We start from the raw sequence: 13,571 nt of genomic DNA, 5'->3' as shown, positions 1-13,571 counted from the left end.
ATTACATTTCTTTATCATTGGAATGATCATTGTATTTGACATGTTACATTTTGTACAATCAATTATCTTTCTTGAGTATGATATTTATTTATATTATGAGATGTAATGTTTTCTTTAATTTGAAAACTGGTAAATCAAATAAAAATATATGCTTTACTAAACATTTAAAATAATGACATGCAAAAATGCGTGTCGTCTTCCTTTATGACAGATGCTTTAACGATGGGCAATGTATGTCATAAATTCTTGTCGTAAGGTTATGACATGCAAATGTGTGTCATTTTCCTTTATGAAATGGGCTGCAATAATATGCATTTGTATGTCATATGCACGCGCAAATGTGTCATATTCCTTTATGACATGGGTGCAATGATATACATTTGTATGTCTTTATGACACGCATCGCATGTCATGAAAGATAGTTCTTCTAGCAGTGTTTGCTACTTCTTGAGCTAGCGTTGTGAGCTTCCACTATAGATCCAACTGTTTTGCCTCGACCATCCATTGATGTTTACAAAATCTCCATATAAAGACATAAAGTGATCGAAAAAAGAAACGAGGGATATAGCAAAAGAGATATCGAACTATGATAACTTTGGTTGTATGAAAGAATGGACTCCGTTTTGGAGAAAAAAGATAGGCAAGCTACTATAATTTTCTCATGGACAATACAAGAAAATGTTTCAGAAAAGGACAACCACTTTTAGAATAAAGGCTTTGAATGACATAGAAACAAAGACACACGAGTAGATTTATTTACACTAAATCGGGTATTGTAAACAAAATGTCAATTCTAGTAAAATTTGAAGAATTTAGGCCACGCAATTTGTGTGTTATAAAATTTGTGTCATTTAATAATTTTTTTATGTAACACATGTTCTCTCCTGAGTAGATCTTGTGATATAAAAATTCATACTTATTGACAAACATACACATTACATATATATTTATACTCACACAAACACATTGATCCGATAGAAATTAAAGGGGTTCCGAACAGAGATTAATCCACCATGCACCCAAAGAACAACATTCGTTTCTTCTGTCAATATAGACATATAGAAAGCTTGTACAATAGACATTGTGGGCCTGAATATTGCAGGTAAACTGCCCGGTGTATCCTAATATAATGTTCATTTTGGTCTTTATAATAAGAAAAATTTATGGTCATTAATTATGTAACACACATTTTCAAGACCAGTTACGATTGTGTGTTGTATGAAGCTATAACCAGAAGGACTTCACAACCCTGATGCAACCAGAGAGACCCAAATTCTACATATGGGAACATGTGTCACTGAACAGGTCGCATGAGCAAATTGTATCTGAAAAGAAACATTAAACATATTAAAAATTACTTGTTTTAACATGAATCTTTTTACCGTCACTAAGGAAACAAGAAGTTTATGTCTAAAGATAATATGTTAGACAACATGCACATTATAAATGTAAAATCTTAATTGACAGTTCTTTTTCATATTTCATACTATTTTATAAATCTACTCAATACATATTTGTTGGGAATTAGCAATACTTGCCCTAATATATTCAGTTCTCAAATTTGTTCTTTTATTTTACTATTAATAGGACTCATATAAGCTTTGTGAAAAAGCTTTAATCACTATGAAGGTTTGTTCAGGTTTTTCGGTTTTTGATGCTTGATCTGCTTATAACAGTGACAGTATAATGCTAATTCAAAATTTAAGTTATTGCGGATGGAATGAGTTCATGAATTAAAATCACTACAAGTAGACTATTGTCAAATTTTTTGCTTTAAAGAGATCTCATACTGCCAACAGATCAGAATCTTTAGTGATATTTATGGAATAAACATGTCAAGAACTACAGATCAGATCTGCAAATTCTGTCAAGATCTCTATTTTCTCCAGACAGTATTCAGTATGAATGGAACTACATGTCAAATTTAGACTAATGGATCCGTAGTCTATACTGCATAAAATAAAATGTTGAGCAGTAATTTTTTTTGGAATTAAAACAATTAACAGAAAAAGATATTTTAATTTACCTTTCCCAGCATCCACTAGAGGGGCCTCTGGACAAACCCACAAAACCAACTCTTGAAATGTTATGAACACCTAACAGGTACCAATCTGATTCTACTAGACTGACAGCAGATCAATGTATAAGTGACAGGCAAACGACATAAACTTAAAAACACAAAAAATAGGACAAGTTTTCATGTATCAGTTGTTACCATCCATGTTTTTGTATTAAATTATTGCAGATCCTTGATAGTTTTTGGATCTAGCTAAGTGCATGATACAGGAAAAATATAAAATCGCCACATAAAAGTCCTGGTGATTATCATGACCGAAAAAGACACAGATCGATAACTTTATGAGAACAATGCATGATTTTCAGATACGTTGGAAACGATTGTGATCTACCCTCCTAATCCAGTAGTTGACTAGCTAGTTGGAACAAATAGAAAAAAAAAATGCTTACATCGACGAAGAGATATCATCTCGATGTGTCAATTCTGGAATTAGATTCACAGGGTCGATCATGACAGCGGCTGTGAAATGGTATTGAAATGAAACTGAACATCATATATATAGTGTGGGCGTAACCCTAACCCTGATCTGTAGCAGTGTTGATTTGCATTAACCACCCCTACTATTGTACATATCTTCACATAGAGACCAATGGTTATCGAAAATGTCACTTTTTTGTTGATGATTAAAGCCGTACTTGATTTTTCTATTTTAAGAAGAATTTCATATATTTTTAAAAATCAAAATATCATATTTGTCAAATTTAATTTTTTATATCATATTTATCCTTTATAAACCATCAAAATATCATAGTTGCCCAAATCATTTTTTACAATGTTTTTAATAGCTTATAGTATTTTTTATATCTTAGAATTATTGTAATAATTAAATTTTAATCATCTTATACATACGTCTATAATAATGAAACATCTACTTTTATATTATTGGAACGTTGTTCTCTTAACAAACATAACAGTTAATCTTGTGCCCTCTCCATGAAATATATTCATTGATTGCTTAGTTTTTTTTTTTAAATATTGTAATGTTGTAGATAGAGAATATTTTAGATTACCGTTAATATTTTGATGTTTAAGAAAAGTATACACATAATATTTTAATATTTAACATGGGCATATATGATATTTTTGATGTTTAAGGTAGACATATATGATATTTTAAAATTTTATTAGGGTGAATATGATATTTAGGGCAAATTATATTTTGATGTTTAATAAGGTATATACCAAATTCTTCCTTTATTTTTAAACAGTTATTGTGTATTAATGGCCACACCATGCCTTTAACAACTCTTATTGTTTAACAATTCTTATTTGTAAATGGCCATAATACTCATTATATTTATTTTAATATTTTACCACAAAATTAATGGGTTCACGAAAAGACACCAAAAATTGGATGCTTGAAAACACATGATTTAGAAAAGTATTAAAGTATAAATTGTTACCTTCCATGTTTTGTATTAAATTATTGTGGATCTTTGCTAGCTTTTAGATCTAACTGCATGATAAAGAAAAAAAAAAGAAATCAACACATAAAAGTCCTAGTGATTATCAAGACCGAAAAAGACATGGATCGATAACTTTATGAAAGCAATGCACGATTTTCAGATATGTAGGAAACGATTGGGATATATCCTTCTAGTTGGGACATATCCTTCTAATCCAGTAGTTGAATAGATAGTTGGAAGAAATAGCAAAAAACAAACATTGCTTACATCGACAAAGAGATATCATGGGGATGTGTCGATGTTCGATTTAGATTCACAGGGTCGAGCATAACAACGGCTATGAAATCGTATTAAATGAAACTCAACATCTTGTATGTGTGTGTCTATATATATATATATATGTATGTCGTAAGGTTATGACATGCAAATGTGTGTCATTTTCCTTTATGAAATGGGCTGCAATAATATGCATTTCTATGTCATATGCACACGCAAATGTGTCATATTCCTTTATGACATGGGTGCAATGATATACGCGAGTTATTGTAATTTTTTGGGATTTCATTTTTCCCACTTGCTATCTAATAAGGAGAGACCGTCCATTACCTATAAATATTATAAAAATGACACCTAATTTTAGGGCACACAAAAATGCATGTCCTAAATTATTCAAATTTATAGAAATGACATTCTGTTTACGATACCGGTCTTTTCTATCATAAATCCACCTGTGTCTAAGATTTGTGTTATTAAAAGCCTTTATTCCAGAAATGGTTCTTCTTTTAGAATTTTGTGCTTGCATTTCCCAAGAGAATAGTTAATGACGATGGGAAAATTTTCTAGATCTCGAGGTATAAAATTCACACATTGACAAACATATATACCAAACATATACATTAAGTATATATTTATACTCATACAAATACATTGATCCGATAGAAATTAAAGGGGTTCCGAATAGAGATTAATCTGCCATGCGCCCAAAGAACAACATTTGTTGCTTTTATCAACATAGACGTATAGGAAGCTTGTAGAATAGACATTATAGGCTTGAATTTTGCAGCCGAACTCAGTGTATCCTAATATAACGCGAATTTTGGTCTCGGTTACAAGAAAAATTCATGGTCATTATTCATGTGATACACAAATTCATGATCTAGTCATGATTGTGTGTTGTGTAAAGCCATATTGAGATGAGTATGTGATACATGAATTTTGCTTGGAACACCAATAGATGAGCAATCGCTACGTGTGACATCTCGTAAAGCTAACCTATAGACTACCAAAGGAGAATGGTTCTTTTAGTGTTGTGCTTTATTTTTTTATAACAAACTTTTATGCGATATTAGCAAATTATTACATTTCTTTATCATTGGAATGATCATTGTATTTGACATGTTACATTTTGTACAATCAATTATCTTTCTTGAGTATGATATTTATTTATATTATGAGATGTAATGTTTTCTTTAATTTGAAAACTGGTAAATCAAATAAAAATATATGCTTTACTAAACATTTAAAATAATGACATGCAAAAATGCGTGTCGTCTTCCTTTATGACAGATGCTTTAACGATGGGCAATGTATGTCATAAATTCTTGTCGTAAGGTTATGACATGCAAATGTGTGTCATTTTCCTTTATGAAATGGGCTGCAATAATATGCATTTGTATGTCATATGCACGCGCAAATGTGTCATATTCCTTTATGACATGGGTGCAATGATATACATTTGTATGTCTTTATGACACGCATCGCATGTCATGAAAGATAGTTCTTCTAGCAGTGTTTGCTACTTCTTGAGCTAGCGTTGTGAGCTTCCACTATAGATCCAACTGTTTTGCCTCGACCATCCATTGATGTTTACAAAATCTCCATATAAAGACATAAAGTGATCGAAAAAAGAAACGAGGGATATAGCAAAAGAGATATCGAACTATGATAACTTTGGTTGTATGAAAGAATGGACTCCGTTTTGGAGAAAAAAGATAGGCAAGCTACTATAATTTTCTCATGGACAATACAAGAAAATGTTTCAGAAAAGGACAACCACTTTTAGAATAAAGGCTTTGAATGACATAGAAACAAAGACACACGAGTAGATTTATTTACACTAAATCGGGTATTGTAAACAAAATGTCAATTCTAGTAAAATTTGAAGAATTTAGGCCACGCAATTTGTGTGTTATAAAATTTGTGTCATTTAATAATTTTTTTATGTAACACATGTTCTCTCCTGAGTAGATCTTGTGATATAAAAATTCATACTTATTGACAAACATACACATTACATATATATTTATACTCACACAAACACATTGATCCGATAGAAATTAAAGGGGTTCCGAACAGAGATTAATCCACCATGCACCCAAAGAACAACATTCGTTTCTTCTGTCAATATAGACATATAGAAAGCTTGTACAATAGACATTGTGGGCCTGAATATTGCAGGTAAACTGCCCGGTGTATCCTAATATAATGTTCATTTTGGTCTTTATAATAAGAAAAATTTATGGTCATTAATTATGTAACACACATTTTCAAGACCAGTTACAATTGTGTGTTGTATGAAGCTATAACCAGAAGGACTTCACAACCCTGATGCAACCAGAGAGACCCAAATTCTACATATGGGAACATGTGTCACTGAACAGGTCGCATGAGCAAATTGTATCTGAAAAGAAACATTAAACATATTAAAAATTACTTGTTTTAACATGAATCTTTTTACCGTCACTAAGGAAACAAGAAGTTTATGTCTAAAGATAATATGTTAGACAACATGCACATTATAAATGTAAAATCTTAATTGACAGTTCTTTTTCATATTTCATACTATTTTATAAATCTACTCAATACATATTTGTTGGGAATTAGCAATACTTGCCCTAATATATTCAGTTCTCAAATTTGTTCTTTTATTTTACTATTAATAGGACTCATATAAGCTTTGTGAAAAAGCTTTAATCACTATGAAGGTTTGTTCAGGTTTTTCGGTTTTTGATGCTTGATCTGCTTATAACAGTGACAGTATAATGCTAATTCAAAATTTAAGTTATTGCGGATGGAATGAGTTCATGAATTAAAATCACTACAAGTAGACTATTGTCATATTTTTTGCTTTAAAGAGATCTCATACTGCCAACCGATCAGAATCTTTAGTGATATTTATGGAATAAACATGTCAAGAACTACAGATCAGATCTGCAAATTCTGTCAAGATCTCTATTTTCTCCAGACAGTATTCAGTATGAATGGAACTACATGTCAAATTTAGACTAATGGATCTGTAATCTATACTGCATAAAATAAAATGTTGAGCAGTAATTTTTTTTGGAATTAAAACAATTAACAGAAAAAGATATTTTAATTTACCTTTCCCAGCATCCACTAGAGGGGCCTCTGGACAAACCCACAAAACCAACTCTTGAAATGTTATGAACACCTAACAGGTACCAATCTGATTCTACTAGACTGACAGCAGATCAATGTATAAGTGACAGGCAAACGACATAAACTTAAAAACACAAAAAATAGGACAAGTTTTCATGTATCAGTTGTTACCATCCATGTTTTTGTATTAAATTATTGCAGATCCTTGATAGTTTTTGGATCTAGCTAAGTGCATGATACAGGAAAAATATAAAATCGCCACATAAAAGTCCTGGTGATTATCATGACCGAAAAAGACACAGATCGATAACTTTATGAGAACAATGCATGATTTTCAGATACGTTGGAAACGATTGTGATCTACCCTCCTAATCCAGTAGTTGACTAGCTAGTTGGAACAAATAGAAAAAAAAATGCTTACATCGACGAAGAGATATCATCTCGATGTGTCAATTCTGGAATTAGATTCACAGGGTCGATCATGACAGCGGCTGTGAAATGGTATTGAAATGAAACTGAACATCATATATATAGTGTGGGCGTAACCCTAACCCTGATCTGTAGCAGTGTTGATTTGCATTAACCACCCCTACTATTGTACATATCTTCACATAGAGACCAATGGTTATCGAAAATGTCACTTTTTTGTTGATGATTAAAGCCGTACTTGATTTTTCTATTTTAAGAAGAATTTCATATATTTTTAAAAATCAAAATATCATATTTGTCAAATTTAATTTTTTATATCATATTTATCCTTTATAAACCATCAAAATATCATAGTTGCCCAAATCATTTTTTACAATGTTTTTAATAGCTTATAGTATTTTTTATATCTTAGAATTATTGTAATAATTAAATTTTAATCATCTTATACATACGTCTATAATAATGAAACATCTACTTTTATATTATTGGAACGTTGTTCTCTTAACAAACATAACAGTTAATCTTGTGCCCTCTCCATGAAATATATTCATTGATTGCTTAGTTTTTTTTTTTAAATATTGTTATGTTGTAGATAGAGAATATTTTAGATTACCGTTAATATTTTGATGTTTAAGAAAAGTATACACATAATATTTTAATATTTAACATGGGCATATATGATATTTTTGATGTTTAAGGTAGACATATATGATATTTTAAAATTTTATTAGGGTGAATATGATATTTAGGGCAAATTATATTTTGATGTTTAATAAGGTATATACCAAATTCTTCCTTTATTTTTAAACAGTTATTGTGTATTAATGGCCACACCATGCCTTTAACAACTCTTATTGTTTAACAATTCTTATTTGTAAATGGCCATAATACTCATTATATTTATTTTAATATTTTACCACAAAATTAATGGGTTCACGAAAAGACACCAAAAATTGGAAGCTTGAAAACACATGATTTAGAAAAGTATTAAAGTATAAATTGTTACCTTCCATGTTTTGTATTAAATTATTGTGGATCTTTGCTAGCTTTTAGATCTAACTGCATGATAAAGAAAAAAAAAAAAGAAATGAACACATAAAAGTCCTAGTGATTATCAAGACCGAAAAAGACATGGATCGATAACTTTATGAAAGCAATGCACGATTTTCAGATATGTAGGAAACGATTGGGATATATCCTTCTAGTTGGGACATATCCTTCTAATCCAGTAGTTGAATAGCTAGTTGGAAGAAATAGCAAAAAACAAACATTGCTTACATCGACAAAGAGATATCATGGGGATGTGTCGATGTTCGATTTAGATTCACAGGGTCGAGCATAACAACGGCTATGAAATCGTATTAAATGAAACTCAACATCTTGTATGTGTGTGTCTATATATATATATATATATATATATATATATATATATATATATATATATATATATATATGTATGTATGTCGTAAGGTTATGACATGCAAATGTGTGTCATTTTCCTTTATGAAATGGGCTGCAATAATATGCATTTCTATGTCATATGCACACGCAAATGTGTCATATTCCTTTATGACATGGGTGCAATGATATACGCGAGTTATTGTAATTTTTTGGGATTTCATTTTTCCCACTTGCTATCTAATAAGGAGAGACCGTCCATTACCTATAAATATTATAAAAATGACACCTAATTTTAGGGCACACAAAAATGCATGTCCTAAATTATTCAAATTTATAGAAATGACATTCTGTTTACGATACCGGTCTTTTCTATCATAAATCCACCTGTGTCTAAGATTTGTGTTATTAAAAGCCTTTATTCCAGAAATGGTTCTTCTTTTAGAATTTTGTGCTTGCATTTCCCAAGAGAATAGTTAATGACGATGGGAAAATTTTCTAGATCTCGAGGTATAAAATTCACACATTGACAAACATATATACCAAACATATACATTAAGTATATATTTATACTCATACAAATACATTGATCCGATAGAAATTAAAGGGGTTCCGAATAGAGATTAATCTGCCATGCGCCCAAAGAACAACATTTGTTGCTTTTATCAACATAGACGTATAGGAAGCTTGTAGAATAGACATTATAGGCTTGAATTTTGCAGCCGAACTCAGTGTATCCTAATATAACGCGAATTTTGGTCTCGGTTACAAGAAAAATTCATGGTCATTATTCATGTGATACACAAATTCATGATCTAGTCATGATTGTGTGTTGTGTAAAGCCATATTGAGATGAGTATGTGATACATGAATTTTGCTTGGAACACCAATAGATGAGCAATCGCTACGTGTGACATCTCGTAAAGCTAACCTATAGACTACCAAAGGAGAATGGTTCTTTTAGTGTTGTGCTTTATTTTTTTATAACAAACTTTTATGCGATATTAGCAAATTATTACATTTCTTTATCATTGGAATGATCATTGTATTTGACATGTTACATTTTGTACAATCAATTATCTTTCTTGAGTATGATATTTATTTATATTATGAGATGTAATGTTTTCTTTAATTTGAAAACTGGTAAATCAAATAAAAATATATGCTTTACTAAACATTTAAAATAATGACATGCAAAAATGCGTGTCGTCTTCCTTTATGACAGATGCTTTAACGATGGGCAATGTATGTCATAAATTCTTGTCGTAAGGTTATGACATGCAAATGTGTGTCATTTTCCTTTATGAAATGGGCTGCAATAATATGCATTTGTATGTCATATGCACGCGCAAATGTGTCATATTCCTTTATGACATGGGTGCAATGATATACATTTGTATGTCTTTATGACACGCATCGCATGTCATGAAAGATAGTTCTTCTAGCAGTGTTTGCTACTTCTTGAGCTAGCGTTGTGAGCTTCCACTATAGATCCAACTGTTTTGCCTCGACCATCCATTGATGTTTACAAAATCTCCATATAAAGACATAAAGTGATCGAAAAAAGAAACGAGGGATATAGCAAAAGAGATATCGAACTATGATAACTTTGGTTGTATGAAAGAATGGACTCCGTTTTGGAGAAAAAAGATAGGCAAGCTACTATAATTTTCTCATGGACAATACAAGAAAATGTTTCAGAAAAGGACAACCACTTTTAGAATAAAGGCTTTGAATGACATAGAAACAAAGACACACGAGTAGATTTATTTACACTAAATCGGGTATTGTAAACAAAATGTCAATTCTAGTAAAATTTGAAGAATTTAGGCCACGCAATTTGTGTGTTATAAAATTTGTGTCATTTAATAATTTTTTTATGTAACACATGTTCTCTCCTGAGTAGATCTTGTGATATAAAAATTCATACTTATTGACAAACATACACATTACATATATATTTATACTCACACAAACACATTGATCCGATAGAAATTAAAGGGGTTCCGAACAGAGATTAATCCACCATGCACCCAAAGAACAACATTCGTTTCTTCTGTCAATATAGACATATAGAAAGCTTGTACAATAGACATTGTGGGCCTGAATATTGCAGGTAAACTGCCCGGTGTATCCTAATATAATGTTCATTTTGGTCTTTATAATAAGAAAAATTTATGGTCATTAATTATGTAACACACATTTTCAAGACCAGTTACGATTGTGTGTTGTATGAAGCTATAACCAGAAGGACTTCACAACCCTGATGCAACCAGAGAGACCCAAATTCTACATATGGGAACATGTGTCACTGAACAGGTCGCATGAGCAAATTGTATCTGAAAAGAAACATTAAACATATTAAAAATTACTTGTTTTAACATGAATCTTTTTACCGTCACTAAGGAAACAAGAAGTTTATGTCTAAAGATAATATGTTAGACAACATGCACATTATAAATGTAAAATCTTAATTGACAGTTCTTTTTCATATTTCATACTATTTTATAAATCTACTCAATACATATTTGTTGGGAATTAGCAATACTTGCCCTAATATATTCAGTTCTCAAATTTGTTCTTTTATTTTACTATTAATAGGACTCATATAAGCTTTGTGAAAAAGCTTTAATCACTATGAAGGTTTGTTCAGGTTTTTCGGTTTTTGATGCTTGATCTGCTTATAACAGTGACAGTATAATGCTAATTCAAAATTTAAGTTATTGCGGATGGAATGAGTTCATGAATTAAAATCACTACAAGTAGACTATTGTCATATTTTTTGCTTTAAAGAGATCTCATACTGCCAACAGATCAGAATCTTTAGTGATATTTATGGAATAAACATGTCAAGAACTACAGATCAGATCTGCAAATTCTGTCAAGATCTCTATTTTCTCCAGACAGTATTCAGTATGAATGGAACTACATGTCAAATTTAGACTAATGGATCCGTAATCTATACTGCATAAAATAAAATGTTGAGCAGTAATTTTTTTTGGAATTAAAACAATTAACAGAAAAAGATATTTTAATTTACCTTTCCCAGCATCCACTAGAGGGGCCTCTGGACAAACCCACAAAACCAACTCTTGAAATGTTATGAACACCTAACAGGTACCAATCTGATTCTACTAGACTGACAGCAGATCAATGTATAAGTGACAGGCAAACGACATAAACTTAAAAACACAAAAAATAGGACAAGTTTTCATGTATCAGTTGTTACCATCCATGTTTCTGTATTAAATTATTGCAGATCCTTGATAGTTTTTGGATCTAGCTAAGTGCATGATACAGGAAAAATATAAAATCGCCACATAAAAGTCCTGGTGATTATCATGACCGAAAAAGACACAGATCGATAACTTTATGAGAACAATGCATGATTTTCAGATACGTTGGAAACGATTGTGATCTACCCTCCTAATCCAGTAGTTGACTAGCTAGTTGGAACAAATAGAAAAAAAAATGCTTACATCGACGAAGAGATATCATCTCGATGTGTCAATTCTGGAATTAGATTCACAGGGTCGATCATGACAGCGGCTGTGAAATGGTATTGAAATGAAACTGAACATCATATATATAGTGTGGGCGTAACCCTAACCCTGATCTGTAGCAGTGTTGATTTGCATTAACCACCCCTACTATTGTACATATCTTCACATAGAGACCAATGGTTATCGAAAATGTCACTTTTTTGTTGATGATTAAAGCCGTACTTGATTTTTCTATTTTAAGAAGAATTTCATATATTTTTAAAAATCAAAATATCATATTTGTCAAATTTAATTTTTTATATCATATTTATCCTTTATAAACCATCAAAATATCATAGTTGCCCAAATCATTTTTTACAATGTTTTTAATAGCTTATAGTATTTTTTATATCTTAGAATTATTGTAATAATTAAATTTTAATCATCTTATACATACGTCTATAATAATGAAACATCTACTTTTATATTATTGGAACGTTGTTCTCTTAACAAACATAACAGTTAATCTTGTGCCCTCTCCATGAAATATATTCATTGATTGCTTAGTTTTTTTTTTTAAATATTGTTATGTTGTAGATAGAGAATATTTTAGATTACCGTTAATATTTTGATGTTTAAGAAAAGTATACACATAATATTTTAATATTTAACATGGGCATATATGATATTTTTGATGTTTAAGGTAGACATATATGATATTTTAAAATTTTATTAGGGTGAATATGATATTTAGGGCAAATTATATTTTGATGTTTAATAAGGTATATACCAAATTCTTCCTTTATTTTTAAACAGTTATTGTGTATTAATGGCCACACCATGCCTTTAACAACTCTTATTGTTTAACAATTCTTATTTGTAAATGGCCATAATACTCATTATATTTATTTTAATATTTTACCACAAAATTAATGGGTTCACGAAAAGACACCAAAAATTGGATGCTTGAAAACACATGATTTAGAAAAGTATTAAAGTATAAATTGTTACCTTCCATGTTTTGTATTAAATTATTGTGGATCTTTGCTAGCTTTTAGATCTAACTGCATGATAAAGAAAAAAAAAAGAAATCAACACATAAAAGTCCTAGTGATTATCAAGACCGAAAAAGACATGGATCGATAACTTTATGAAAGCAATGCACGATTTTCAGATATGTAGGAAACGATTGGGATATATCCTTCTAGTTGGGATATATCCTTCTAATCCAGTAGTTGAATAGCTAGTTGGAAGAAATAGCAAAAAACAAACATTGCTTACATCGACGAAGAGATATCATGGGGATGTGTCGATGTTCGATTTAGATTCACAGGGTCGAGCATAACAACGGCTATGAAATCGTATTAAATGAAACTCAAC

At 30.6% G+C, this 13,571-nt stretch overlaps 3 long non-coding RNA genes across 3 annotated transcripts; all 3 read right to left on the bottom strand.

Annotated features, from left to right (window-relative positions):
• Positions 1 to 958: 958 nt before the first annotated feature.
• LOC145051259 (uncharacterized) lies at positions 959 to 2,538 on the bottom strand. Its single transcript, XR_013683493.1, has 3 exons — positions 2,467 to 2,538; positions 2,027 to 2,125; positions 959 to 1,325 (listed from the first exon to the last, which is right to left on the bottom strand). It is a non-coding gene; the product is annotated as an uncharacterized LOC145051259 (long non-coding RNA).
• Positions 2,539 to 5,797: 3,259 nt separating this feature from the next.
• On the bottom strand, positions 5,798 to 7,368 carry LOC145051257 (uncharacterized). Its single transcript, XR_013683492.1, has 3 exons — positions 7,304 to 7,368; positions 6,865 to 6,963; positions 5,798 to 6,163 (listed from the first exon to the last, which is right to left on the bottom strand). It is a non-coding gene; the product is annotated as an uncharacterized LOC145051257 (long non-coding RNA).
• A 3,313-nt stretch (positions 7,369 to 10,681) lies between these two features.
• On the bottom strand, positions 10,682 to 12,260 carry LOC145051256 (uncharacterized). The gene is made up of 3 exons (XR_013683491.1): positions 12,189 to 12,260; positions 11,750 to 11,848; positions 10,682 to 11,048 (listed from the first exon to the last, which is right to left on the bottom strand). It is a non-coding gene; the product is annotated as an uncharacterized LOC145051256 (long non-coding RNA).
• Positions 12,261 to 13,571: the final 1,311 nt, after the last annotated feature.

Source organism: Lactuca serriola, chromosome 5, assembly GCF_051521515.1.
Source record: "Lactuca serriola cultivar US96UC23 chromosome 5, Lser_US96UC23_V15, whole genome shotgun sequence".
NCBI lineage: Eukaryota > Viridiplantae > Streptophyta > Magnoliopsida > Asterales > Asteraceae > Lactuca > Lactuca serriola.
The sequence above is the reverse complement of the archived record's forward strand: the minus strand, read 5'-3'. Positions and strand labels throughout refer to the sequence as shown.